Source organism: Lepisosteus platostomus, chromosome 5 (assembly GCF_059453375.1).
Source record: "Lepisosteus platostomus isolate fLepPlt1 chromosome 5, fLepPlt1.hap1, whole genome shotgun sequence".
In the NCBI taxonomy this organism is placed as follows: domain Eukaryota; kingdom Metazoa; phylum Chordata; class Actinopteri; order Semionotiformes; family Lepisosteidae; genus Lepisosteus; species Lepisosteus platostomus.
The window spans coordinates 46608349-46634741 of NC_142615.1; the positions used below are offsets into that span (position 1 = coordinate 46608349).

Here is a 26393-nt window from a genome sequence, read left to right on the forward strand (position 1 = left end):
ACCCCGGCTCGAATCTGGGTCACGGCAGAATGGGGGCGTCTGCTTTTACTACTTGCACGAATGAAGGCAAAAAAAAGCCAATCGATGTGAACGAACGGCGCTTTGCAGAGGAGTACTGCCTGACTGGATCGTTGATGAACGACAGAGGCCACTGCGACCTCTTCTCGGTTTTCTTCAATGACTTACTAAGGATCTTCTTCACATTCGCCCATGCAGGGGAAGCCAGTTACACCAAAGCAAACGCAGGAAAGTGCATTTCAAGCAGAGACCAGGAGGGACTTGTTTACACCGAGAGTGGTCGGAGAATGGAACAATGCGCCCAGCCCTGTTGCTGGAGCTGATTCTTGATGAGATCTTGGGCTCACTAAGAGGCCCCCGCTGGATGCTAATCTTTCTGTTGTTCTTGCAGGTCCTGCGCTGCTTTTGAGCCAAAAGAGCTCGTCCTGGTCTGTCGGCACAGCCCAATTGCAAATGATCGGCTCCGCGTACAGAAGGAACGTGCGTTTGGTACAAGAGTGCATGAAGGCACCGGAAATACATTGGGAACAAATGACCGGTCGCTCAAGACCTCTGTGAAGTACAGGAGCGTGCAAAACGAGGCTGTTTCCACCCGGTCTCGGACCAGGGACCTTTCGCGTGTTAGGCGAACGTGATAGCCGCTACACTACGGAAACCTGCAGGGACCGCTGCTGGTGTCTCGCTTGCGTTTCGGGCTGAGAAAGGGACACGTCACTTTAGGCAGGGGGCGCTGGAGAGAGGAACAAAGGGCGCGATGAAACAAAATGTCAAAACTCAGGATCGAACCAGGGACCTTTAGATCTTCAGTCTAACGCTCTCCCAACTGAGCTATTTCGGCAGTGCACAGAGCCCACAGCCACCTGCTCCAGCCTTCCTGTGTTGTGGCATGAGCGCACCAAGAGTAGCGGGAGAGTGTTGCAGGAACGTCACTCAGAAGGAAAGCCACCCAGGTGCGCCCTCTGAGCTCTGTCCAGCGCATCTTCCTCGCATGGACTTCTGCCTGCGACGGGCAGGAAACAATTAGCAAGAACAGAATGACACCCCATGGGTGTCTCATGACCACACCTTAGGTTGTGACACGTGCAGGTGTGAGGGGTTGCCGGGCTACTTTGGAGCAGAGCTTGGGCGGAGGGGGGGCGGGAAAGCAGACAAAGAAGTGACACCTCAAGGTCTGCACGATCACAGCTCTCCGCCGCCCCAGGCTTCCGCTCGATAAGCTACTGGACACACCCTCCTCACACAGACCGTGGAAAAGCCCCCGAGTGGGAGGGCTCTCTCTTCCTCCCAGGAGCTCTTGAAAATGACACACAGACAGGGCGCGGGGAGCCGCCGCCTGCAAACACGGCTCCAGGCAGGACTTCACTCCGCAGGAGCCGCAGAGCAGAGGAGATGGGGGCAGCTTAGCTCCTGTGCAGAGACCTGAGCTGTTGTTGCTGCGGACGCTGTCTTTTCTTCACTCGGGGTAGGAGTGAATGTTGAGTTGCCCTTAGAAATGAAGCAGAGCACTTCAACGACACGGGTGTGTGTGTGTGCGCCCTGGTGATTCTGGGAGACAGATCGAACCTGGGCTAAAAGAGAGGGGGCTTAGCCCTCTTCCATTTGCTAGTTCAAAGTTGTACAACCCATTTGTATCTGCTAGGTGGCGCAGTCGTCGTGCACAAAGAACGCTTTGAAAAGCGTCAAAGGCAAGTCATTCCGAGTTGGTCGTTTGTGTTTTCCGTTCAGACGCGAAATGCTGAAATGATCTCTCGGCTCCTCGGTTGTCATTTCTGCTCCGTAAAGGAATCACAGCATGCGTCGGCTTCCAGCACGCTGGGTCGGGACACGATGCCGGGGGTCAGAGAGAGCGATGTCTTCCTTTACTTACTGTAAACGTCTTTACTGTGCCCGTTGTAGATATTGAATTTTACCACTGAAAGGAAATCTTAGTAGCTGAGCATAAAAAGAATAGGAGCATACTGTAACGCGTGTGAAGGCCATAAACGATATTAATTTTGGAACATAAACATACAGTATATAGCTGGTCTTGGTACTTTAAAGAAAAAAATACACACCAGTATTCCATTTCTCCCTAAACATTGTAAGCTTCGAAGTCTTTAACTAACGTGATACCGGAGTCAACAAGCATACTTTTAGAATTTGATTAAAAGGGAATATAATATGGAATCGCGTATCTAAAGAATTTATTAACGGTATGATTATATTCGTGTACTGCGACAGGGCTGTGTAAGGCTGTTTCGCCTCCCTGTTCACGCGAGTTGTCTTGTAGCCTACTGGTCTAGGTGCGTGACTACCAACTGGCGGGTTGTGTGTTCGAATCCAGCTGGTGCTGGACTTTACTCTTAACAAACATTTCTTCGAAAAAATAGGTAAGCGATATTATGGACAATCAATTGACTTTTATATTTCAAAATATCGCAACATGATCGATATTTGCGATATTTTGAACATATCTTCCCTTCTGACAGCGGTTCCTGCTTCTAGTGTGTGTGTTTGTGCAACAGAGTACATTTTTATAGAGAAATGGAGGCTGGACAGTATGCGTTACAAAATAAACATTTATATTGATTTAAATCGTGTTCTGATTTAAATCGCAAACGCGTGTTTAATTATGTGTTTTTTAATCATAATCAGGCTAATGCATTTCTACATTTTCTGTATGAACCAGCTTAGAGGTTCATACAGAAAGACAGCTTGTGTTTAAATTGAGTGTAAGGTAATTTATGCTTCTAAAGTCATGGTCAGCATTTATTGTACTGTGCTGTAAACTTTTTCTGTGCCTAGTCACATTATTTTATAGCGTTTTTATTGCGTTATTAAATCCGGTGGCGCTGTGTGTTAGTTTCCTGACTCCCATTATTTAAACTGCGACACTGATCATTCATCTCTAAATAAACTTTATTTTATATAGCGTTTTAAGCGAATAGGTAATTAGATTGCTCTTAAACCTAATCGCTTTTTCTACATAAACACAGCGTGATTGCTCTCTGAAAATGCTTTTCCTTAAAGCGATTCGATTGAGGGAGTAGCCCAGCTACCACTTAACACTGTACTTCCTACTTTGAATACCTGTGAGACCGGTTTAATTCGTCACAGCCAGCACTCCGGGAGTTCATATTGCTTGACTAATTTTAAAAACTAAGTTATAAATGCAAACGCTTCCTCGGTGCACTGCTCTGGTACGCCGGGTCTTACACAGTGCCTGTTGGCAGTAAGCGTTACAATATACATACCCAACACTGCTTGTACCCATCTGTCATGCAAATAAAACACCTTGAATTGAATTGAATTGAGGGAGAGAGGGGGGTAGTGGGACAGATATACTGTAGACAGACTCAAGGCAAATAAGATACTTATGGGTACGCAGGCATTCACGACAGCAACATACGAAACGTTTGCACGTACTGTATAGTTAAGTTATAACTTGGTTTTCAAAGTGCAACGAAATACAATATTGTTGTTGCTGCTGTTCTGGTTGTTTTTATCCCGTAAAGCGTTTTGAGAAGCCACCTTTAAAGGCGATATATACTGTAAAACCGCTGATTCTTATGGAATGTGTTCCGCAGGAGATTCAAATTTTAATTTATTTATTTTTTAATCGCGTATCTTAGGAAATTATTTATTGTCTTCATATTTGGCCAGGGCTTTAAAGAGAAGGCACGCCAAAAAATGTCGGTGCCGTCGTCTCCGCTTTAAAGGTACCCCCGTGCTGGAAGAATTTGACCTCAGAACGTTTGCCCAGCGTAGTTATAGTGGACATAAAAACAAGAGTTCGCTGGCATTATATCCTAGAAGACACAGACCTGGGGAAAAGACCGTGAGCCTGTCTCTAAATACTAATAATACAGTATGTGATCTCCTGTCCCAGCCTGAGGAACAGACAGTGAGCCTGTCTCTCAATAATAATAATACAGTGTGTGATCTCCTGTCCCAGCATGAGGAACAGACACACAGACTGAGACTGTCTCTAAATACTAATAATACAGTGTGTGATCTCCTGCTCCAGCTTGAGGAACAGACAGTGAGACTGTCTCTCAATAATAATAATACAGTGTGTGATCTCCTGTTCAAGCCCAAGCGAAGACACAGTGAGCCTATCTGTCAATAATAGTAATACAGTGTGTGATCTCCTGTCCCAGTCTGAGGAACAGACAGTTAGCCTATCTGTCAATAATAATAATACAGTGTGCGATCTCCTGTCCCAGCCTGAGGAACAGAGAGTGAGCCTGTCTCTCAATAATAATACAGTGTGTGATCCTCTGTCCCAGCCTGATGAACAGACAGTGAGCCTGTCTCTCAATAAAAATAATACTGTGTGTGATCCCCTGTCCCAGCCAGAGGAACAGACAGTGAGCCCGTCTCTAAATAATAATAATACAGTGTGTTATCTCCTGTCCCAGCCTGAGAAACAGTGAGCCTGTCAATCAATAATAATAATACAATATGTGATGTCCTGTCTCAGCCTGTGGAACAGAGAGTAAGCCTGTCTCTCAATAATAATAATACAGTGTGTGATCTCCTGTCCCAGCCTGGGGAACAGTGAGTCTGTCTCTCAATAATAATAATACAGTGTGATTTCCTGTCCCAGCCTGTGGAACATACAGTGAGCCTGTCTCTCTATAATAATAATACAGTGTGTGACCTCCTGTCCCAGCCTGGGGAACATACAGTGAGCCTGTCTCACTATAATAATAATACAGTGTGTGATCTCCTGTCCCAGTCTGAGGAACAGACAGTCAGCCTATCTGTTAGTAATATAATACAGTGTGTGATCTCCTGTCCCAGCCTGAGGAACAATAAGCCTGTCAATCAATAATAATACAGTATGTGATGTCCTGTCTCAGCCTGAGGAACAGAGAGTAAGCTTGTCTCTCAATAATAATAATTCAGTGTGGGATCTCCTGTCCCAGTCTGATGAACAGACAGTGAGCCTCTCTCTCAATAATAATTATACAGTGTGATCTACTGTCCCAGCCTGAGGAACAGACAGTGAGCCTGTCTCTAAATAACAATTATACAGTGTGGGATCTCCTGTCCCAGCCTGGGGAACAGTGAGCCAGACTCTCAATCATAATAATAATACAGTGTGATCTACTGTCCCAGCCTGAGGAACAGACAGTGAGTTTATCTCTCAATAATAATACAGTGTTATCACCTCTCCCAGCCTGGGGAACAGACAGTGAGCCTGTCTCTCTATAATAATAATTCAGTGTGGGATCTCCTGTCCAGCTCTGAGGAACAGTGAGCCTGTCTCTAAATAATAATAATACAGTGTGTGATCCTCTGTCCCAGCCTGAGGAACAGACAGTGAGCCTGTATCTCAATAATAATAATAATAATAATAATAATAATAATAATAATAATAATAATACAGTGTGTGACCTCCTGTCCCAGCCTGAGGAAGAGACAGTGAGCCTGTCTCTCAATAATAATAATACAGTGTGTGATCTCCTGTCCCAGCCTGGGGAAAAGACAGTAAACCTGTCTCTCAATAATAATAATCTAGAGTGTGATCTCCTATGTTAGCCTGAGGAACAGACAGTGATCCTGTCTCTCAATAATAATAATCCAGTGTGGAATGTTCTGTTCCAGTCTGAGGAACAAACAGTGAGCCTGTCTCTCAATAATAATAATAATAATACAGTGTGTGATCTCCTGTCCCAGCCTGAGGAACAGACAGTGAGACTTTCTCTCAATAATAATAATACTATGTGAGCTCCTGACCCAGCCTGGGGAACATACAGTGAGCCTGTCTCTCTATAATAATAATTCAGTGTGGGATCTCCTGTCCAGCTCTGAGGAACAGTGAGCCTGTCTCTAAATAATAATAATACAGTGTGTCATTTCCTGCCCCAGCCAGAGGAACAGACAGTGAGCATGTCTCTCAATAATAATAATACAGTGTGTGATCCTCTGTCCCAGCCTGAGGAACAGACAGTGAGCCTGTCTCTCAATAATAATAATACAGTGTGTCATTTCCTGCCCCAGCCAGAGGAACAGACAGTGAGCATGTCTCTCAACAATAATATGAAAAAACTGTGTGATCTCCTGTCCCAGCCTGAGGAACAGACAGGAGTGAGCCAGTCTCTCAATAATAATAAAGCAGATTATGATCTCCTGTACTAGCCTGAGGAACAGACAGCGAGCCTGTCTCTCAATAATAATAATACAGTGTGTGATCTCCTGTCCCAGCCTGGGGAACAGTGAGCCAGACTCTCAATCATAATAATAATACAGTGTGTGCTCTCCTGTCCCAGCCTAAGGAACAGTGAGCAGTCCTAATAGTTACCGCTTTCCTGATTTATCTCAGCAGCTTTAATTTCGCCTGAAGCGCAAGCAACTTGTGAGAACAGGTTGGGTTTGCTGTGCTCAACTGGCTCGGCATCTTCGTGTCGTAGCGCCGCAACGGTGTTTTTTTCTTTCCTTCTCTTTTCAGCCCGGAAGAAACATTTTACTTGTTCCTTTTGTAGCCTATGCATGCCGACGCCTGTGTTGTGTTGTGGATTTTCTCCTTCTTGAATTTGTACTCCTCCTCCCTCTCTCTCCCTACCTCTACCTCTCCCTCTCTCTCCCTCTCTCCCTACCTCTCCCTTTTCCCCTCCCTACCTCTACCTCTCCCTCTCTCCTTAACCCCCTCTCTCTCCACCTCTCTCCTTATCCCTCGCCCTCCACCTCTCTCCCTCTCTCTACCTCTCTACCGCTCTACCTCTCTCTACCTCTCCCTACCCCTCTCTGCTCTCTTATTTTCCAGACAGAAATCCAGCTCCGTCCCTCCTGTGGAAGATTGGTGATGCAGGATGAGAGCCCCTAACCGAGAGCACTGCAGCGGCAGGTTCTGTGGTCTGTTTCAAATCAGCCCGCAATGAGACACCGAGGAGAAATGAAGAGCCCCAGTTGCGCTAGAAAATCACCCGGGAAAGAGACTTTCAATGTAGGAAAAAAAAGTCGTTAGTAACGGACATAATATGTTTGTTTTGTTTTTTTAATCGCTGCGATGTGTGACTAAGCTCATACTACTAAGAGTTGCCCACTTTGTCTAGATCTGGTAACCTGCTCGTCGCTGGTGGGCCAGATAGTGTCCCCCATCACTATACTGGGGCAATAGGACCCACACAGACCGCAGGGTGAGCACCCCCTGCTGGCCCCACAGAGAGGGAGAGGTAGAGGTAGGGAGAGAGAGGAGGAGTACAAATTCAAGCAGAGGCCTGAGTGGAGCACTGTCATATGGCCCTGACATCAGTCCCTCAACTCTCTGCATAAAGCAGTGTCTTATGACCATGACATCCCACCTCCACCACTCTCAGTGGAAAGCACTGTCGTATAACCATGACATCCCACATCCACCGCTCTCTGCGAAAAGCAGTATCTTCAGGCCCTGCCATCACACCCCCGCCACTCTCTGCGCAAAGAAGTATCGTCAGGCCCTGACATCCCACCCCCGCCACTCTCTACGTAAAGAAGTGTCATATGGCCCTGACACCCACCCCTCCACACTCTGCATAAAGCAGTGTCTTACGGCCCTGACATCCCTCCCCCACCACTCTCTGCGTTAAGCTGTGTTGTCAGGCCCTGACATCCCACCCCCGCCACTCTCTGTGTAAAGCACTGTCGTATGGCCCTGACATCCCACCACCGCCACTCTCTGCGTTAAGCTGTTTTGTCAAGCCCTGACATCCCACCCCCGCCACTAACTGCGTAAAGTAGTATCGTCAGGCCCTGACATCCCAATCCCGCCACTCTCTGCGTTAAGAAGTGTCGTATGGCCCTGACACCCACCCGTCCACTCTGTGCTTAAAGCAGTGACGTCAAGCCCTGACATTCCAGCCCCTTCCCCCCCGCGTAAAGCACTGTCATATGGCCCTGACATCCCACCCCCGCCACTATCTGCGTAAAGCAGTATCGTCAGGCCCTGACATCCTACCCCTGCCACTCCCTGCATAAAGCACTGACGTATAGCCCTGACACCCACCCCTCCACTCTCTGTGTAAAACAGTGTCATATGGCCCTGACATCCCACTCCCGCCACTCTCTGCGTAAAGAAGTGTCGTATGTCGTATGTCGAGGTGAGGTGAGGTGCGACACGCCGGAGCCCCGACGCTGCTAATGCGGAGCACTTGTTGAACTGGCATTGAAAGGACGTGTGCGCACGGAGCGAGCCTTCCCTGCGGCGGAGCGTGGAAACTTTCTCCCCGCGCTGCAGGAGTTGTGTGCGCTGCAGCGGTGCCGAGAGAACAGCACAGAAGGCAGCAGGCTCTGGAGAGCGGGTAAGAGACGGAGCCTTGTGGGCAGGCGAGCAGGCCCGTTTTTTGGAAATTACTGAAAAGGCTCCGGTGTTTGTTCGGTTTGTGGCAGGCGCACGACGCGAGCTTGCGTAGCGATCTGCCGGTCTGGTGTTATGCAAATGAGTCCGAATTGCATCCCGGGACATGCTGCGAATGCGCATTGGCGACTGCAGATGTGTAGGAAACGGCGCACTCGTTTTCTCGTTTTGCCCACCCTTTTGAGTGTTAGTGTGGCGTGTGAGTGTGCGAAAGAGTGGGCCCGGCAGGAGGCAGTGGCGTGCGTGGCGAGGAGCTGGCCTAGGCTGCGCGCTTTGTGCTGTGGGTGCTGGCCGCTTGCAGGGCCTTATACAACTTATACTTACCTGGCAGGGGTGATACCTTGATCATCCTGTAGGTGGAGTAGTTGGATTGTTTTCTTGTTTTGTGGAAGCAGTGTTTGTTTTGCAGTTTACGAAATGACAACTTTTGGATCCCGCAAGAATGTTGTGCGTTTTGAGCTTTTGGATGACCTCTTCATGGATCGCATGCAGTTCAGCAGAAAAGTGTTGCAGAAGGAACTTGGCTTTGAACCTTGGCACTTGGATTTCATCTTCGCTTTCCCAGGTCAGAAAGCATTTGAGGTTGTTTTTGCTACCTATTCTCTGTTTGAACAATGTGTGGATGTGTTTGAGGCAAAAAGAGGGAGAGTTCCTGCCCTTGAGAAGATCAACTTGCAGCCTCTGACACAGAGAGAGAGGAAAACGGTGCATGTTGTTATGTTCTCGGATCTGGCAAAGACGGAGGACATTCACACCTGGCTTAACCAGTACTGCACCGTCCACCATGGAACTGAGGTTAGAGATGTTGACGGTATAAAAACAGGAGCAAGGAAATTCAAGGTTTGCTTGCTACCGGACAATGTAAATGGAGGCTTAAGGCACCTGCCCTCTACAATCCGGCTGGGCGCCTGCAATGGCTATGTTTTTTATGTGGGACAACCAAAAGTGTGTCGGTGCTGTGGGACACCTGGCATCGTCCTGCATTGATAAATGCTGCAAGACCTGTGGCAAACAGGGACATTTAGCCTCCGACTGTTCAATGCTGCCAAAGTGCAATTTATGTGGCTCGAAAGGACACGTTTTTAAGAACTGCCCTCACGCCTACGCCAATAAACTCAAAATGAGAAAGGATGAGGCAGTGCTTGTTTCAGCCAAACCGGCCCGAAAATCCAAAGCAAACAACAAGTCAAACAAAGAACCCTTGTTGGACAAAGACTCTCAGCCTCCAGCCAGGATCAGTCCTGCTGTGCTCCGGGGCCGGTGGAAGAGAAATCCACTACGCCCCCACAACCGTAGACTGCTCCAGACAAGCACGAGGGTTTGAAAACCCCAAAGAACAGCGAGGACCCCTCCCCCACTCCTGCTCCTCAGAACGAGGGCCAGTGTGGGGCCCCCCGGTGGAGCGGGTCCAGCGAGGATACCCAGGATTCAGCGGAGCTGCTTTTCTCAGACTCTGCAAGTGCTACAGATGTCCTCCTCTCCTCCATCCAGTCCATCACGGAGGATCTGCAGCAGCTGGTGGGTGAGGGGGAAGAGGAGACTGGTGCATCGTCTGCACCCCTTTCCCCTCAGTGCTCCCAGGAGCTGGACTTGAGGAAACGGAAAAATGACTCTGTTTTCTCCCCGAGCGAGGAGGAAGGAGAGCATGGCGATGGGGACAGCTGGAACCCCTCCACCCCTCCCTCTACCCCCTTCCTTGAAATGGACTCCGTGAACGCTTTTACTGCTGCCACCCTGATGAAGGCTCATTCAGAGGATTGCTGGCAGGAAATTGGTAAGAAGAAAAAGAAAAGAAGAAGGTAACAGGTGAGACAGAAGAGAAATGTGTTTCGTAAAGACTGGTTCCACTTTCTAATGTAATATGGCTCTAAACATAATTTCTCTTAACACCAGAGGTATCAATGACAGAGTTAAATGCCAGTCTGTCTTTGATTACCTCCAGCAGAGAGAAGGAGATGTGTTGATATTGCAGGAGTGTGCTTTAGCCTATCAAGAGAGGTATAAAAGCTTTGAAGATAGGTGGGATAAAGGCCCTTCTGTTTGGTCAGGGGACAATAACAACAGAGCCTCTGGCGTGGCCATTCTTTTCAAAGGACGGGCATTCAAACTGAAAAGTATTCAGAGGGTCATAGATGGCAGGTTGCTGTGTGTGGATGTGGAATGGGGGACCGTTAACCTGCGGCTAATCAATGTGTATTGCCCTACTGACGTGGGAGGAAGGGTGGAGCTACTCAAGGCACTCTCTCCCCTATTGTTATGTAGCACAGACGTGATAGTGGGAGGGGATTTTAATTGTATCTTAGAGTACATAGACAGGCAGTCTAGCTCTCCGATAAAATTGGATTCCAGCTCACTGGCCCTGCAAAACTTAGTTCATCTCCTCTCTCTGCTTAGTTCAAGGGACTGTCTTTGGCCCAGGCCTCTGGAAACTCAACACAAAGCTGCTAGAGAACGAGGGGGTAGTATCCCGCTACAAGGAGAAACTATCAAAGTGGCTGTCCTTGTAGTGTCTTTACGGGTCAGTAGGAGAGTGGTGGGAGGAGGTGAAGGTGAGGACAAGGGCCTTTTTCGTGGCTGAGGGGAGGAAGGCTGCTGCCAGACGGAAAGGAGTGCTAGCCAGGAAACAGAGGCAGCTGCAGCGTCTCTACACGATGCTGCACAGTGGCTTCGATGTGCTCAAGGATATCACCCTTTTAAAAAAGGACATCCGGAGCATAGCCGAAGAAAGTAGTCGAGGAGTGCTTTTAAGAAGCAGAGTGCAGTTCTTGGAAGAAAATGAGAAGTGTACTCGCTTCTTTTTCAGGAAAGTGGTAGGCTCCAAGTCTGTCATGGAAAGTGTAGTTGATGAGGAGGGACGAGAGAGAACAGAGCCGAGTGCTATCCTCTCCTGCACCGAGGCCTTCTAATCAAGACTGTACAGCTCTACAGAGGTAAAGGATGAAGAAATTCATTTTTTTACCTCAAAGCTAGAAAACGTTTTGAGTGAAGAAGATAGGGAAGTACTTGAGAGGGATTTGACAGTAGAAGAGCTGAGACAGGCTATGGAGAGCTTACAGAAGGGGAAAACTCTGGGTGCTGACGGGCTCCCTAAAGAATTTGATTGCACCTTTTGGGATCTGCTTCAGGATCCGCTACTGCTCCTATTCGAGGAAAGTTATAAGATAGAATTGCTGCCTGACTCCTTAAGAGAAGGCACTATCTCTCTCTTGTTTAAGAAAGGAGCAAAGAATGACATAAAGAACTGGAGACCCCTCAGCCTGTTAGGCGTGGACACTGAGATCCTGTCCAAAGCCCTTTTCCTGCGCCTACAAAATGTAGTGGCCTCACTGGTAGGGAAAGAACAGACTTGTGGGATAGCAGGACGCCTGATGAGCGACAACCTGGCCTTGTTGAGGGATGTCTGTCTGTACTCAGAGGATCGCTCCCTCCCTCTGTGCATTTTAGGTGTAGACCTAGAAAAGGCCCTTGACCGCATAAACCGGCAGTACTTAACATCGGTACTTGAGCACATCAAGTTTGGCCCTATCATGAGAAAGTGGATTAACCTGCTGTACACAGGTAGCAACAGCAGAGTAATGGTTAATGGCAATAGATCACGCCCCTTTGAAGTCTGTTCAGGGGTGAGGCAGGGCTGCCCATTATTCCCCTTGTTATTCGTTTTGGCTATGGAGCCCTTAGCCTGTGCCTTGCGCCAGGATCAGGCCATTAATGGGATACCAGTGCCTGGAAGTGGGAGAGGAGAGGTAAAGACATCTCTATACATGGATGACGTCACCCTGCTCCTCTCTGACAATGCCTCAATTAGCAGAGCTCTGCAGTGCTGTGATCGTTTCTCTTTGGCTTCCTCTGCAAAAATTAAGAAATCTAAGAGTGAGATTTTTTATCAGAACTGGAGGGAGCCAAAAGAAGGACATGATCTCAGGCTGCAAGAGAAGAGAATTAAGGTCCTGGGGGTGTATTTTGGAGAACAGATGGGAACAGTAAATTGGCAGAACAAATTGCCAATCTTAAACAAAAAACAGATGCAATGGAAGGACCGAGACCTCACCATGACAGGGAAGGTGCTGGTCATCAAAGCCGAGCTCTTGCCTGTCTTGAATTTTCTGGCTTCTACCTTCCCAATCCCACACCGTGTTGTGACGGTGCTGAGGAGATTGATGTTTCAATTTCTACGGGGTGGGAAACAGGAAAGACTCAGAAGGGAAATAATGTACAGGCCGCTACCCTCAGGGTGGAAGTCTGTCCCAATATTGCTACGAAGCTGCTGTGCATTTTCCTGGCCTCTGTGCTGAGAGGCTTTGCAACAGCACCTGCAGCGCATACCTGGACTTATTTTTCCAGGCTCTGGGTAGGTAGGGAGGTGTTCAGAGTGTGGGGTGTCAGACCCAAGCTGGATGTCCCACTCTCTGACACATGCCCTGCAATTTATGGGACAGTTAAAAGTTTTCTAAGATCTCACCCAATTGGCCATATTCCCCTCCGAGATGTCAGCATCCAAAAACTGGAAGATTTCGTTGCACCCCAGAACAATAGGCAGACCCCTGTGGGCATTTTAACATCAGCCCAAATAAGGAAGGTGTAGAAACACACATCCTCTAAGTTTCTGTGCAACATTCACAGAGATTTAGCCTGGAGTGTCGTCCACCAGTGCTTACCGGTACGAACTTTCTTGTACCGTAGGGGCCTCACCCCCAGCCCTCGCTGCGATAGGGTGGGCTGCGGCGAGGAGGAGACTGTGACCCATCTCCTGTGGTCCTGCTTTTTTGCTAAGGCCTTCTGGGCACAGTTTGAAGATTGGTTGCAAGCTCTCTCGCCCCAATTTACCCTGACCGCTGCTTTCGTCATATACGGCATCTCTCCTGTAAAACTTCCTCCTGACGTGTTTGACAGGATCTGGGCCGTGGTGAACAGTGGGAAAGACGCCCTGTGGAGAGTGAGGAACATGGGGCTGTTCAAAGGCATCGAGGTCCTAGTCAAGGCAGCAGGTAGCCTGGCCCTGTTCATCACCCGAGAGAACTATTACCTCAGAGATCTGTGGAGAAAAGGGAGGGAGGAAGCAGAAAATCTGTGGGAAATAGAGAACATAGGTCAATATCTCAAGAAACTGTAAAAAACATTATCATGTTTAAGTAAAGAATGTGATTTGCACCAGAAAAAAAGAAATTGTTGCTATGTAACTGGTACCGTGTCAAAATGTAATGAGATGTGATCATATATACTGTTTTAAGTACGTATATTAATGTAAAGCTTTCTAATTTGTGATGTCCTGTGTTTTTTTTGTGAAAAGAAAATAAAGTTCTTAAAAATAAAAAATCGGTTCACCCAGGGCAAGGCTCGGCCATTAAACTCCGGCTGTACTGACCCCTGCGAATTCCCCAAATGTGGGAATCTCGACTGCATAATTTCTGGTAGTGGGGGACTGCGTTGGCGCTCTCCCCTGATGTGCTTGGTCCAATATCAGATACAGAAGAGTTACGACACCACGAGCTGCGATAGGATCCCAGTTCGAAAGGAGTCGATGCCACTGCTGGTTCCCAGTTTCTTTTAGTTAGAGATCCGGAGAAGCATTTCAAGCTGGTTACACTACTCTTTCCGGACATTCATTCCCTTTTCAAAGTGAGTCTTTTTGCTGTAGTCTGCATTATTTAGGCTCATATCGAGGTTAGCCTTTATTTGGTCATGGGGGGGCCTCGGTACTGTATGCTAATTCTCAAGACAGTTTCACCCGTTTTCTGATTGCTAGATTCTCTAACAGTGCAGACATGTCAAAAAGTGAATGGCTGTACCTCTATTTCATCCATGCATCCGTGCTCAATGAATGAAATCAGTAATAAATGAATATATGTATAGTTATACGAAAAACAAGTGGTTTATTGACTCATCTTCATTTGCAGATTTAGAGGCAGCTTCGATATTCGTTTAACAAATGGGTTTTTTTATATGTATGAGTCACACACATGCCATAGCAACAAAACATCTATGCAAATGAAGCTATAGATCACTTTTCTTGGAAGTGTTAAATGTCCATACTTCAGGCTTTCCTCCCAAAGCCTACGGCACCAATCCAGCTCATCCAGCTCTGTCTGTAGAGAAGCCAGGGTATCGGCTTGTTCCACACCCCACCTCTCTCTGTGTACAGTAGAGCCTTCTGTCCTGACTGGAGGAGCTCATCCAGCTGTGTTTGGAGAGAAGCCAGGGTATCAACTTGTTCCCCCCTCCCACCCCTCTCTGTGTACAGAAGAGGTTCCTGTCCTTACTGGAGGAGCTCACCCAGCTGTGTCTGGAGAGAAGCCGGGGTATCGGCTTAATCCACACCCCCACCCCTCTCTGTGTACAGTAGAGCCTACTGTCCTTACTGGAGGAGCTTGTAGGCATCCTCTCACGAGGCACCAATAAATGTAGGTGTCTTGTGCATTTACCGGGACAATTATTAATTGTAGCAGTAAGTCACAAAATGATTCTTTGATGGTTATTAGAAGAGCGAGCCAGCGGGATAACTCAGCAACGCACACACATGGATACTAATACACAAGAATACATTTATTATTACATAAAATGTGCATATCAACATAACAGATCTTATAGTGACGGTTAGCAGAATACAAAAGGTATATATTCAATCACAAAGAGTTACAAACCAAGAGGGACATACATTCCGTATATCATTCATTTAGACCGTTTTGTAAATGAACTTTGTTACAACTTGTACATTAGATACTCAAAAGCAAGTACAGGACTCATAGGAATTAAATTGATATCAACTCAGGTTAAGGTAACAATTGAATTCTCGAGCTGTAATGCCGAATGTTGAATACTCATCCCCTCTGTGGAGATTCGGATCTCCCGTGGATGCAAAGAAACAGTGGCAGGCTGTTCGACATGAGAGAAGGAGGGAGAGATTTCTGCTGCGGTGCGCTGCTGATGCTCTCTGAAGACCGGCTAGTTAGTGTTGGCTGAAACTAGCGAGAGATTGCACACAGAAAAGTGACTACAGATCCGAGCAAGTCACACTCTTTAGACAGGAAGAAGACCGGTTAGTTCCCGAAATAGCGCTAGTCCTGAATACTGATATTCAGCTGTCCACAGTTCCAAAAGTAGTTCACTCGTTGATCAGGTGAGCGTTCGCGGTGGGTTCACGAGGCTTGCTGCTGGGCTAACCTCGGGTGGATCCTTTGGTAACACGCTGGCAACCTCCGTTCTCGACTCTTAGAACAAGGAAAAGTCCTGGCACTGGGACACATTGGCCGTTACGTGACTGTCTGAGCTGAGTCTGAGGATGTCCAGGAGGAGCTGGAGTTTTACCTGGAGGAACTACGGTCGCTCATTGGTTGAAAGTTCCATGGGCATTCGAGAATCATTTTGTGACTTACTGCAACAATTAACAATTGGCCCAGTAAATGCACAAACCCCTACATTTATTGGTGCCTCGTGAGAGGATGCCTACATTTATTGGTGCCCAGTGTGAGGATGAGTAACCATGCACTCATCCTTGGGTGTAAACCACTTGGGATGAGACTCTCCCTTGGAATCTCCCAGACAGTGAGGCACCAGAGATGACCATTAATTAGGGTGGCTGATGTGTCTCAGCTTTGGGAGTTGTTCCTTATCAGAACACACTATCAGCTAGAAAAACACCTTAAATGTGAACCAAATGGAATGGCCTCTCTGTGTCCAGCACCACTTGAGATGAGGGAGAGAGAGACTGGCAAACCAAAGGAGCAGCAAACTCAAGGTACAACGGTCTCTGTCCTGTGTGAATGCGCTGGTGGACTATTAAGCTACTTGACTGACTAAAACTCTTCCCATACTGACTACAGCTGAAAGGTCTCTCTCCTGTGTGAATGCACTGGTGTGATTGTAAGCGGCTTTTCAGACTAAAACTCTTCCCACACTGATTGCAGCTGAATTGTCTCTCTCCTGTGTGAATGCGCTGGTGGGTTTTTAAGTGACTTGACTGACTAAAACTCTTCCCACACTGATTGCAGCTGAATGGTCTCTCTCCTGTGTGAATGCGCTGGTGGGTTTTTAAGTGGCTTGACTGACTAAAACTCTTCCCACACTGACTACAGCTGAACGGTCTCTCTCCTGTGTGAAGGTGCTGATAGGGTTTTGAAATGCTAGACTGACAGAAATGCTGCTTCTCCCTGTGCCATAATGGCAGTTTGCCCACACCATCTGAGCAAGGCCTTGAGTGATTCTTCCTCATCCCCTGATCGTGCTGGGGTCTCTTATTCTGCAAATGCTCCATGGAATGGCCTTGCTCTGTGTGATGGAACTGAGATTTGTTTTCGTCATTCGTCATGTGCTGCTCAGCAGTGTGAATCATCTGGGGCTCCTTCTCCAGCTCTCTGAGACTAAAACCGTCCAGTTCATTCAGTTGTTCCTCTCTTTGCCCAAGAACAGACATACTCTCCAGTTCATTAAAACTTTCAACGATTTTCTCAGTAACCAGATTATTAAACCTGTGTGTAAAGTCATCAGATACTAAGGGATCATATGATTGTTTGAGACTCTGCAATGACAGTCTCTCCGCTTGAACAGAACAAGGCCTAATTATTATCAAGCCCTGTAGGAGCTGCTTTTGCTCCTCCCTGTACTGACTCTTCTCAGTATGCTGTAAATCAGTACTGTTCTCTTCACCAGGTACATCAGTCTGCTGTTCTGCAGGGTCAATCAACTTGGGGTCCATGTCCTGCTCTGTAAGATTTAAAACATCCAGTTTTTCACTGTGCTCTTGTACAGAGATGCAGCCCAGTTCATTACAACCTTGTGTAATATTGATTGTGTCCAGATTATTAATAGTCTCTGTAAAATCATCACATACTAAGAGCCCAGGTGTCTCACTCTCAGGCTCTGTCTTCATCATGGGCACAGAGTCCAGATCCTTGACACTCTGTCTACTTTCTGTGTGCTGCTCACTAAGTGCCTCTTTCCCTTCTGCGGCAGTGACCTCTGTCTCCTGCATCAGCCTGTGCATCTCCACACTGTGCTGCAGTTCAAGAGGAGTCCTTTCCCCAGCTTTAATAAGAGCACTGGCCTCTGAATCTGTAAACACAAGACAAGACCTTTATAAGAATAAACTTTATTTTATAGTTTTATACCTTTAGAGGTGGCTTCTCAAAGCATTTTACAGAATGCCAAAAACAAAAAATACACAAACTTAGCATGACGAGAATACACAGTTAGAGGAGACAGTAGACAGTGGTACTAAGTAAAGTAGGAACAGAGGGGTACAGAACAGTTAAATAAAGGCTCTTCTGAAGAAAATGTTTTTGAGTCTGGATTTGGAGTTTAGAGAAGGTGACTCTCTGATATCCTTGGGGAGAGAGTTCCAGAGCTTGGGGCATAAAATTAGAAGGTCCTGTCACCCATACAATGTGGACGGGCTTGGGGGACAGATCGGAGAACAGAATTAGAAGAGCGAAGATTGCAAGGTAGGGAGTAGGGTGATAATATCAGACCAATATGGAGGTGTCAAGCCAAGCCAAGACATTGAGCGTCTTATAGGTGAGCAGGAGGATTTTTAAGTCGATAAATAACTTGACAGGAAGCCAGTGCAAGGACTCCAGGATAGGAGTAATGTGATCATTTGTACTAGACCTGGTCAGGATTCTGGCTGCTGAATTTTGGACATACTGCAGTTTGTTCAATGTGGATTTAGAAACCCCAGAGAGTAGAGCGTTACAGTAGTTGATTTGGGAGAAGACAAAAATTTTCAGCCACAGTTAGTGATAACACAGGGCGTAGTCGAGGAATATTTATGAGGTGAATGAAAGATGTTCTGACAACATGCTGCACATGTGGGTCGAATGTCAAATATCATCCCCAAGTTTTTCAGTTTAGACTGAAGCTTAAGTACAAGACCATCTACAGATAGAGTTACACATTGGTTGTACAAAGTTGATGGGTGGTGCCAATAAACACGACTTCAGTCTTGTCACAGTTAAAGGAAGGAAATTTTGAGTCACCCAAGTTTTTATATCGGGGATGCAAATTAATAGAATAGAGACAGCCACATCATCGTCAGGTTTGGTATGGATGGATATTTGAGTATCATCAGCATAGTAGTGATAGCTGAGGCCATGTGATCTTAAAAGCCTTAAACTACACACACGCATACTAGTACACTCACAATCAATTTGGGTTGTTTTAACATAGTGGAATAAGTGGGTATAAGGGCGTGTTCTGATTTAGCTTTGTCAGAAACATAACTACCATGCAAAAAGTAAGACTACTGTAATAATATCACAATTACATTACATTTACATTAACACTGCACTGAGAGAGAGGTTAATATAGACACACTGACTGGACACTACAGTGCATTAACACTGCATTGAGAGAGGGCTTAACACAGGCACTGCGACTGGACAAAACAGCACATTAACACTGCAACCAGAGAGAAGGATTAATACAGACACTCTAAGTCCCTTTAAGTCTACACTCTAAGCTCTAAGTCCCACACCTGAAGAAGGCTCCACAGCCGAAACGTTGTGTTTTCTTTCTTCTTTTTTTTCAGCATGGAATAAACCTATTACTTGTTCCTAAATTAAAAATGGATGACTAGAAGGTGACTATGACAGACACTTGACTTGACTAAGACTATGACTAAATCAAAAACTGGAAACTAAATGAACACTGCAAATAAGTACACAGAAAAGTAACACTCAGAATTAACAACTTTTCTAAGCACACATTACATTTGTTAGTATCATACACCTCTATTGACAGCAACAATCAGCATCGACCAGCAAATTCTTAATAACCACGTCAAGGTTTAAACGTGAAAACAGGGTGGTGTTTGGTCAAAGCCCAAGCACAGTCCTCAGTGTGCTGTTTATGGTTGAACTCTTGAAGCAGTGAATGGTTTAGGAAGTGAATTCAGAGGAAGACAGACAGTCTGATACAGAACTGTTTAATTACAGAGAGGCTCCCAGCTGGATCAGAAAGAGGTGAGCTGGTGATTCAGAAAAAAAAACCAAAGAGGGGAAAAAAGGCAAAAAGGTACAGAGAAAACCAGTGGGAGAAAATGAGATCAGGGATGATTTTCCACTAATTCATTAGGATGCGGGGATCAATCCCACTACCTCTCGCATGCTAAGCAAGCACTCTACCATTTGAGCTAATCCCCCTCGCTTCAAGTCTCTCGGCATCATGTCTTACCGCCTCTGCCCCTCTTACCGGGCACCGCTCACTGCCCTTGGTCTGCAAGGCAGTCCTTTCAAGTGCGATGACGACGCTGGGACCTTCGTTGCCTATTGTACGAGCTGAACTTTTGTGCTCATCAATTCAACGCTCTTTCCATCAACTCATCTTGTCTTTTGACGCTTCGTGTTTTGCGCTCCTTTGACTATCGGCATATCGGGTGACTGCAAACACTGAAGTTCTTGCTTACGGAGTGTGGAACATTGTTTTCAAGTGATCGCTGTTCTGTCATGTTGACGCCGAGTGAATCTTTCTTTGGCAACATGGGCAGGCTGACAGCAGTGCGAGCGAAAGTAATGGCAAATTTCTTGACTTATTTCTGAATGTGAATGTTCTTTAGAAAAGGGATGCGGCGTTGCTTCTCGCCCGTGTAAAGGTCACGCATTCCAGGCGTGGTTATGAGCGAACAGTTGCCGCAAGTGTTTGAAAAGAGCAAGAGAAGAAGCAGCCCTGCCCCGTGTGAGGATCAAACTCAGGCCCTTCAGATGACAAGACTGACGCACTACCAATTACGCCAACAAGCCCAGCTGCAGTACACACACCGGAAAGTTTGCCTCACATGGATTTCAGTCGCCCGTTCCCTAATCTTTAGACGCCCTCTGCGGAATGTTGCATTTGCCTTTTGATCTCACCGATACATTTTTGGTCTGTTTCTGTTGCGAGTCCGTCTTTCAGATCTCACCTAGCACAAGTCTCTGTGGCTGAAGTGGCCTCTCTGCTTCAGCATCGTGCCCTCACTCAGCCATTAAAAATGTCACTCGGACTTCTGACATGCTGACATGAAATGTCAAGAGAGAGTGGCGGAGTGACGCTTAAGCCAGAGAGAAGATGAAAAGGGGGTGTGGCTGCGAAACGCTTGACAGCTGCACGATGCTCTCCATGCAAGGTGTGACCACAGGCTGAAGGACACCTTTCGGCACATCAAGCTCTAAGCACACACCTGGAGGATGTGGGAATTGATCCTGCTACCTCCCCCATGCAAAGCAAGCTCTGTCCCATACAAGCCAACCCCCCTCGCTGGGGCTTATGGCTCGGCCTCACCTAGTGCCGCTTGTTCCCCTCTTACTGGGCACAGTTCACTGCCCTTCGTCTGCAAGGCAGTCGTGTAATTGCGGCTTTCTTGACTTATTGATGAAGGTCTGACTGGACGAGCGAATGACGCCTCTCCCTCATCCTCAAGCTCACTGACAGATTGAAATGGAAAGTGCTGCTGTGGCTCGTTGGTCTAGTGGTATGATTCTCGCTTAGGGTGCGAGAAGTCCTGGGTTCAACTCCCGGACGAGCCCTCGTGTGCTCTTTTCCTCCTCTTCCACAAGACTGGGAACTGATATCCACATCACTTCGCAGCGTCTGCTTATGACAAACGATGGAATGTGACTAATGACTGAACGAGCCTGGTGAATTCTCATCACGTGGCACAATGAGAGCGTGCAGTCAGCTGTCCAAGGCGGCAGCCTCATTGCTCGTTCAAAAGAACACGTACTGAAAACTCATCACCACTATGTCGTAGATGAGCACCGCGATCGCTTGTTGTCATGCGTCCTTACTTGGGAAATGCAGAAGCAAAAACTGCCCTCTCTCAGCCACCAAAACGTGTGCGGCTCGCCTTGCGTTCTCTGTGCCTCGCATATTTGTGGAGCTGTCTGCTCTTCTTTCTGTTGAAGTAATCAAGTTACGGGGCGTCCTGCAGTCTATGATGTTCTCACTGAGAGCTTTCAAGATTTGAAGGAAAACTACGAGCTTGATGGCTCAAGTCGAACGAATGTGATTGTTAAGCAATCGATGATCAAAAGCACGTCTTCTAACAATTCGTGAGAGTATTATCAGCACTGTTTTCACTCGGATATACTTTTCACTTGCTAAGCTGACAAATTGGACGAGAAAATGCCAGAGACGCACTCAGTGCAGACTGAGGTTGGGAAGGAGGTGTGGCCCTTCAACGCTTGACAACTGAAGGACATTCTCTCCGCAACGGAGGAGCACCTGTCAGAAGTCGCAGAGGCTAAACGAGAGCACTGGGCTTCCGGAGATCCAAACTCAGACCTGGAGGATGCGGGCATCGATCCCGCTTCCTCTTGCATGCTAAGCGAGCGCTCTACCGTTTGAGCTAATCCCCCTCGCTTCATGCTTCTCGGCATCATGTCTTACCGCCTCTACCCCTCTTACCGGGCACCGCCCACTGCCCTTGGTCTGCAAGGCAGTCCTTTCAAGTGTGATGACGATGCTGGGATCTTCGTTGCCTATTGTACGAGCTGAACTTTTGTGCTCTTTCCATCAACTCATCTTGTCATCTTACAGTCTGGGTAATTGGAGACTGCGCTGTTCTGCTTCCTATGGTAATATACGGGTTTTTCCATGAAGCCGTATTGAACAGTATTTCTCGCATTGTGAACATGTGCACACAGCGGTCCCCCGGGTTCCAGTTAGTGCGTAATTATGCATCGATGAAAAACGAAATTAGCTCACTGAAAGTTTGATGTAGAGAATGTGGAAATTTCCACAAGTTGTGGTCTTTAAAATGCATTTGGTTTGAAGACGTTCTGTGCTTCCATTGTGAAGATATGGACAAAACAATATTTGAGCGTGCTAAAAAAAAGTAATAAAAATGACAAAGTGAAGGCTGAGAAAGCATTCACAATGCATTTTATACACAAAGCAAGTGTTTTTGTAACTCTAAGAGATTTCGCGAAAGCACTACAGGCGTGCCAAAATCGTTTTCGAACTTCAAGCTAACTTTACCCCAGTCTTAGAGAAAGGACTGCCTTTCACTTCTCTGTGTTTTCTTTTTACAGCGCTGTGCACTTTTTCATTTCTCTCGCTTTCAGAGCCTCTGCACAGCACACGACTCGACATCAGGAAGCACATTGAAGTGAAAGCAGAAAGCGCTGCGACATGCACTGTGCAGATCCCGCCACACTAAGAGGTGAGTGGGTCTGTTCGATCACAGCGCTAGGCGAATCCCCAAACAGTGTGCGTGGCAACAAAAAAAGCTGCTCTGTTTTGAACTGGGGACATTTCACGTGTGAGGCTAACGTGATAACCACTACACTATGGAAACGGTGGGAAATTGTGCCCAGTGGCCCAGTGCTAAGCTTCGCCAATGCTATTCAGGGGCTATTCAGGGGCCAATGCTATTCGATGTGAATTGAATGCTATTCAACTCTCCAATGCTATCCAGGGGTGGAAAAGGGTGGAGCCGTGTGTGTCTTTTGTTCAAAGACACCCCCATCTCAGAGCCGGAAGTACAGACCTTCCTCCCGCAGGTCCACAAAGATGTTATTTTTTAAGAAGATCCTGCGAAAGTCGGCCATCCGCCTTTCAGCCCTGCAGTAGGCCAGGCTGAGAGAGAAGCAGTCCTTCACCCTGGCAATGTACAGCCTGACAAGGTCTGGTTTCAGGCCATTGTACATCATGAGGTTCCTCCTCTCCCAGACAGCTGTCCTCGTTAGGCTGAGGAGGAGGTTCACTAAAATGGCGTTAACCCCCCCCATCAGACCCGCGGTACCCAAAGAGGAACAGCTCTTTCCAGGGCACCCCGTCAAGAACAGCTCCTCGAACAGAGCGAAACAGGCCATCCAGCAGATCCGTCAAGTACGCCCTGGCTCGAGTTGGGGGAAGATCTTACCCCAGAACACCTCTGAGACCGGCACTCTGAAGCGTTTTGCCACCATCAGCCTGTAGAACATGCTGGTGGTGCACCCCAGGAGGTCCACCCCACGGCCCCCCCACTTCACCCTCAGCTCCGGCCAGGCCGGGCCTGCTGCCCCATCTTGTAGATGGAGCTTCTCCAGCCAACTGTCCGGGAGACCGAGTTTGAGCTGCTCATAATCCTGACGGATCTTACTGACAGGCAGCTCGTCGTCGACCTCTCGCACAGCGTCGACAATAGCCTGGGTGGGCAGAAATCCGTCCTTTACTTCATAAAGAAGATCCTTGACCTTGGATATGCCAGCCTCGTAGAGCTGCCTGTTCCATCGAGACACCAGCAGGGGGTAGAGGAACAGAGGCTGTTCCAGAAGCTTTGCCCAGGTCTCCGGCGTGTAGGAGACATGCTGGGACATGAACTACCCCCTCGCCAGCAGGACCTCCCTGTAAAAGGAGGGCAGATGTTTTATCAACCCCGGAGTCAGCCTCACCAGGAGGGTCTCCTGCCCCAAGCCCCCGCAAGTCTCGAGGTAGCTTGCCATACCAATCTTCCAAATGCTGACATTATCCAGGTCAAGGAACTTCTTCACTACTTTCAGCCTAAAGCTTTTCAGCTTCAGGCCTACATCACACAGCTTCAGGCCACCCCTGGATTTTTCCCCAATGAGGGTGTCATGAGTGACCCGCGGAGGCGTCCCCTCCCACACGAATCCCACCACCAGTTGCCTAATCTCATTCTCTACCCGTTCAGGAAGAGGCATCACAGACAGTGGGTACCACAAGAGGGACAGGCACAGTGTGTTAACGAGCAGGACCCTTCCCTTTAGGATCAGGGACCTGTGTCTCCACCGATTTAGCCTGGCCCTCATCTTAATGAGCTTCTCCTTCCACAGGAGAAGCCCAGTGACCTGCTCATCAGCGTTAAAGTAGACGCCAAGGACCTTCAGGTGACCCGTCTCTACCCTGAAAGGGTAGCTGAGGAGCGGGGCAAGGTCTGCCCTCCCCACTGGCATGACCTCAGACTTCTCCAAGTTTACCTTGGCGCCCGAGGCAGCGCAGTAGGCCTGCACCACCTCTAAAATGGCCGAGATCTCCGCCACCTCTGCCAACGTCAGTCTGGTGTCGTCAGCATATTGGTAGATCAACGAGGTGGCGGTGCCCCCAGGCAAGGTCACTGGAAAGAAGCTCGTGAGTGAACCATTCACCTTGACACAGGTCACGATCCCCTTGTACACGAGCCTCACCCAAGAGATGAAGGCCTCGCCGAAGCCAAAGCTCTTCAAGACCTCAAACAGAAAGGGATGCTCCACCCTGTCGAAGGCCTTCTCCTGGTCCAGTTTCAGGACGTATCCACCCCTCGGCTGCTCCCGCATAAGGTCCACAACATCTCTGATGGAGCACACCGTGTCCGCGATGTCTCTCCACTTGACGCAGTAGCTCTGCGAAGGCGAGAGGGAGAGAACACGAGTTAGGATCTTATAGTCCATGTTCAACAGACTGATCGGGCGAAAGTTTTTCAAAAGGGAGGGATCCCCCTGCTTTTTGTAGACAAGAGAGATCACCCCCCTTCTCATAGATGGGGTCAGAGCACCGGTCCTGGCAATCTCCTGGAACACCTCCAGAAGGAGGGGCCCCAGGGACTGCTGAAAGTGTCTGTAGAGCTTGGAGGAGAGCCCGTCCCACCCAGGGCTCTTGTTAGGAGACGAGCCCCGAAGTGCTTCAAGCACTTCCTCCAAGCTCACGATCGCTCTGTGACAGGCGGGTACTCACCCCAGCCAGCATGGCCCGGGTCTGCTGCTCATCCACCCCTTCGGACCAGAACAAGGCGCTATAAAAAGAAAACACCTCATTCCTAACGGCCTCGGGGGCAGAGAGCCGTACACCGTGCTCTCCCACCAGCTCCTCGATGAAGGAGCTGCGCTGCCTCTCCTGCTCCAGGCCGAAGAAGAACCTCGTGCTCTTCTCACCCTTGGCAAGATACTGGGCTCTGCTGCGCACCCTGGCTCCTCTCGAGCCTCTCGGCTGTCCGTGTCGCGGTGCAGGAGCCTTACGCTCTCGTACACTCCACTCCTCACCAGCACGGCCACCCCCCTCCTGCACAGGCCGGAGGCGTTGCTGTAAAACAGCTCCCAGTCCCACTGTGCTCGCACCTTCCGGACACACTCCTCGTCCCAGAAGGTCTCCTGGAGGCAGACAACATCCGTCCGCCCCAGCAGAGCTAACACTGCCCCCAGCTTCGCTCTGTACCTCAGCCCGTTGGCATTTAAAGAGGCGAAAGATGCCATCACGTATATGGCCGGGAAAGAGTGAAGTTAATTCTTCTGCCCGCACAACAGTTTCCCCGCCCTTTCTGCCACATTCTCATTGCCAACACTTGCTGCTTCCTCCCCACCTAATGTCTCCGCCACCGCAGAGACATCAGGGATGGGTCTGCGGACAACTCTTGAACTGGGCTTGAGGTTGGGCTGAGGCCTGACGTGGTGCCACTGGATCCCTGCCTTCGAGGGCCCAGGTGGTTGTACCCCGGCTCGCCCACTCCCCTCCCCCTCCTCCCTGTCCTCCCTCTCCACCCCATCCATCTCCACCACCTCCCCTTCCCCCTCCATCTCCATGCTCTGTAATTCCCCCTCCTCCGTCCCTGCCCCATCCATCTCAAGACACCCATCCTCCATTCCTACTTCCACCACTTCCCCTACCTCTCCTCCCATGACCATATCCAACTCCCCTTCCTCAGTCTCTGCCAACGGTGCCTGCCCGAGTATTGAAGAGGCTCCCTCACCTGGCAGGGTGTCTTGTGGCCACTGCAGGGCAACCGGGCGCTTCCCCTCAGGCTCCTCGGGCGTCTCTTTGTTTGGGCCTATGTCCACCTTGCCAGGGTCTTGTCGCCGTTGCCGCTGCTGCTTGGTCACACGCCTCGCAGCAGCGCCTTTGCTGACCCCAGCAGGCTTCTCATCCCCGGGCCCAGAAGAGGGCCCTGCCGGCTCACCGGTGAGCTGCGGCACCGCTGACGGTGATGGTGGAGGTGGTGGTGTCGGTGCTGTCGCCTCCTCCCTCTGCCTTTCTCCCTGCACAGGCTGGGGTGTCATAAGCCCACTGGTACGCTGAGGGGCCGCCTCTGGTGGTGGTGGTGCCCGTAGGATCTCAGCTGCACCACGCTGCACCACCGCCTGTTGTGGAGCAACCTCCCTCCGCTTCTCTTGCGGCA

At 48.6% G+C, this 26393-nt stretch overlaps 1 pseudogene; it reads left to right on the forward strand.

Moving 5' to 3' along the window:
* The first annotated feature begins 13640 nt into the window (after positions 1–13640).
* On the forward strand, positions 13641–13778 carry LOC148667505 (U1 spliceosomal RNA; annotated as a pseudogene).
* The last annotated feature ends 12615 nt before the right edge of the window (positions 13779–26393 follow it).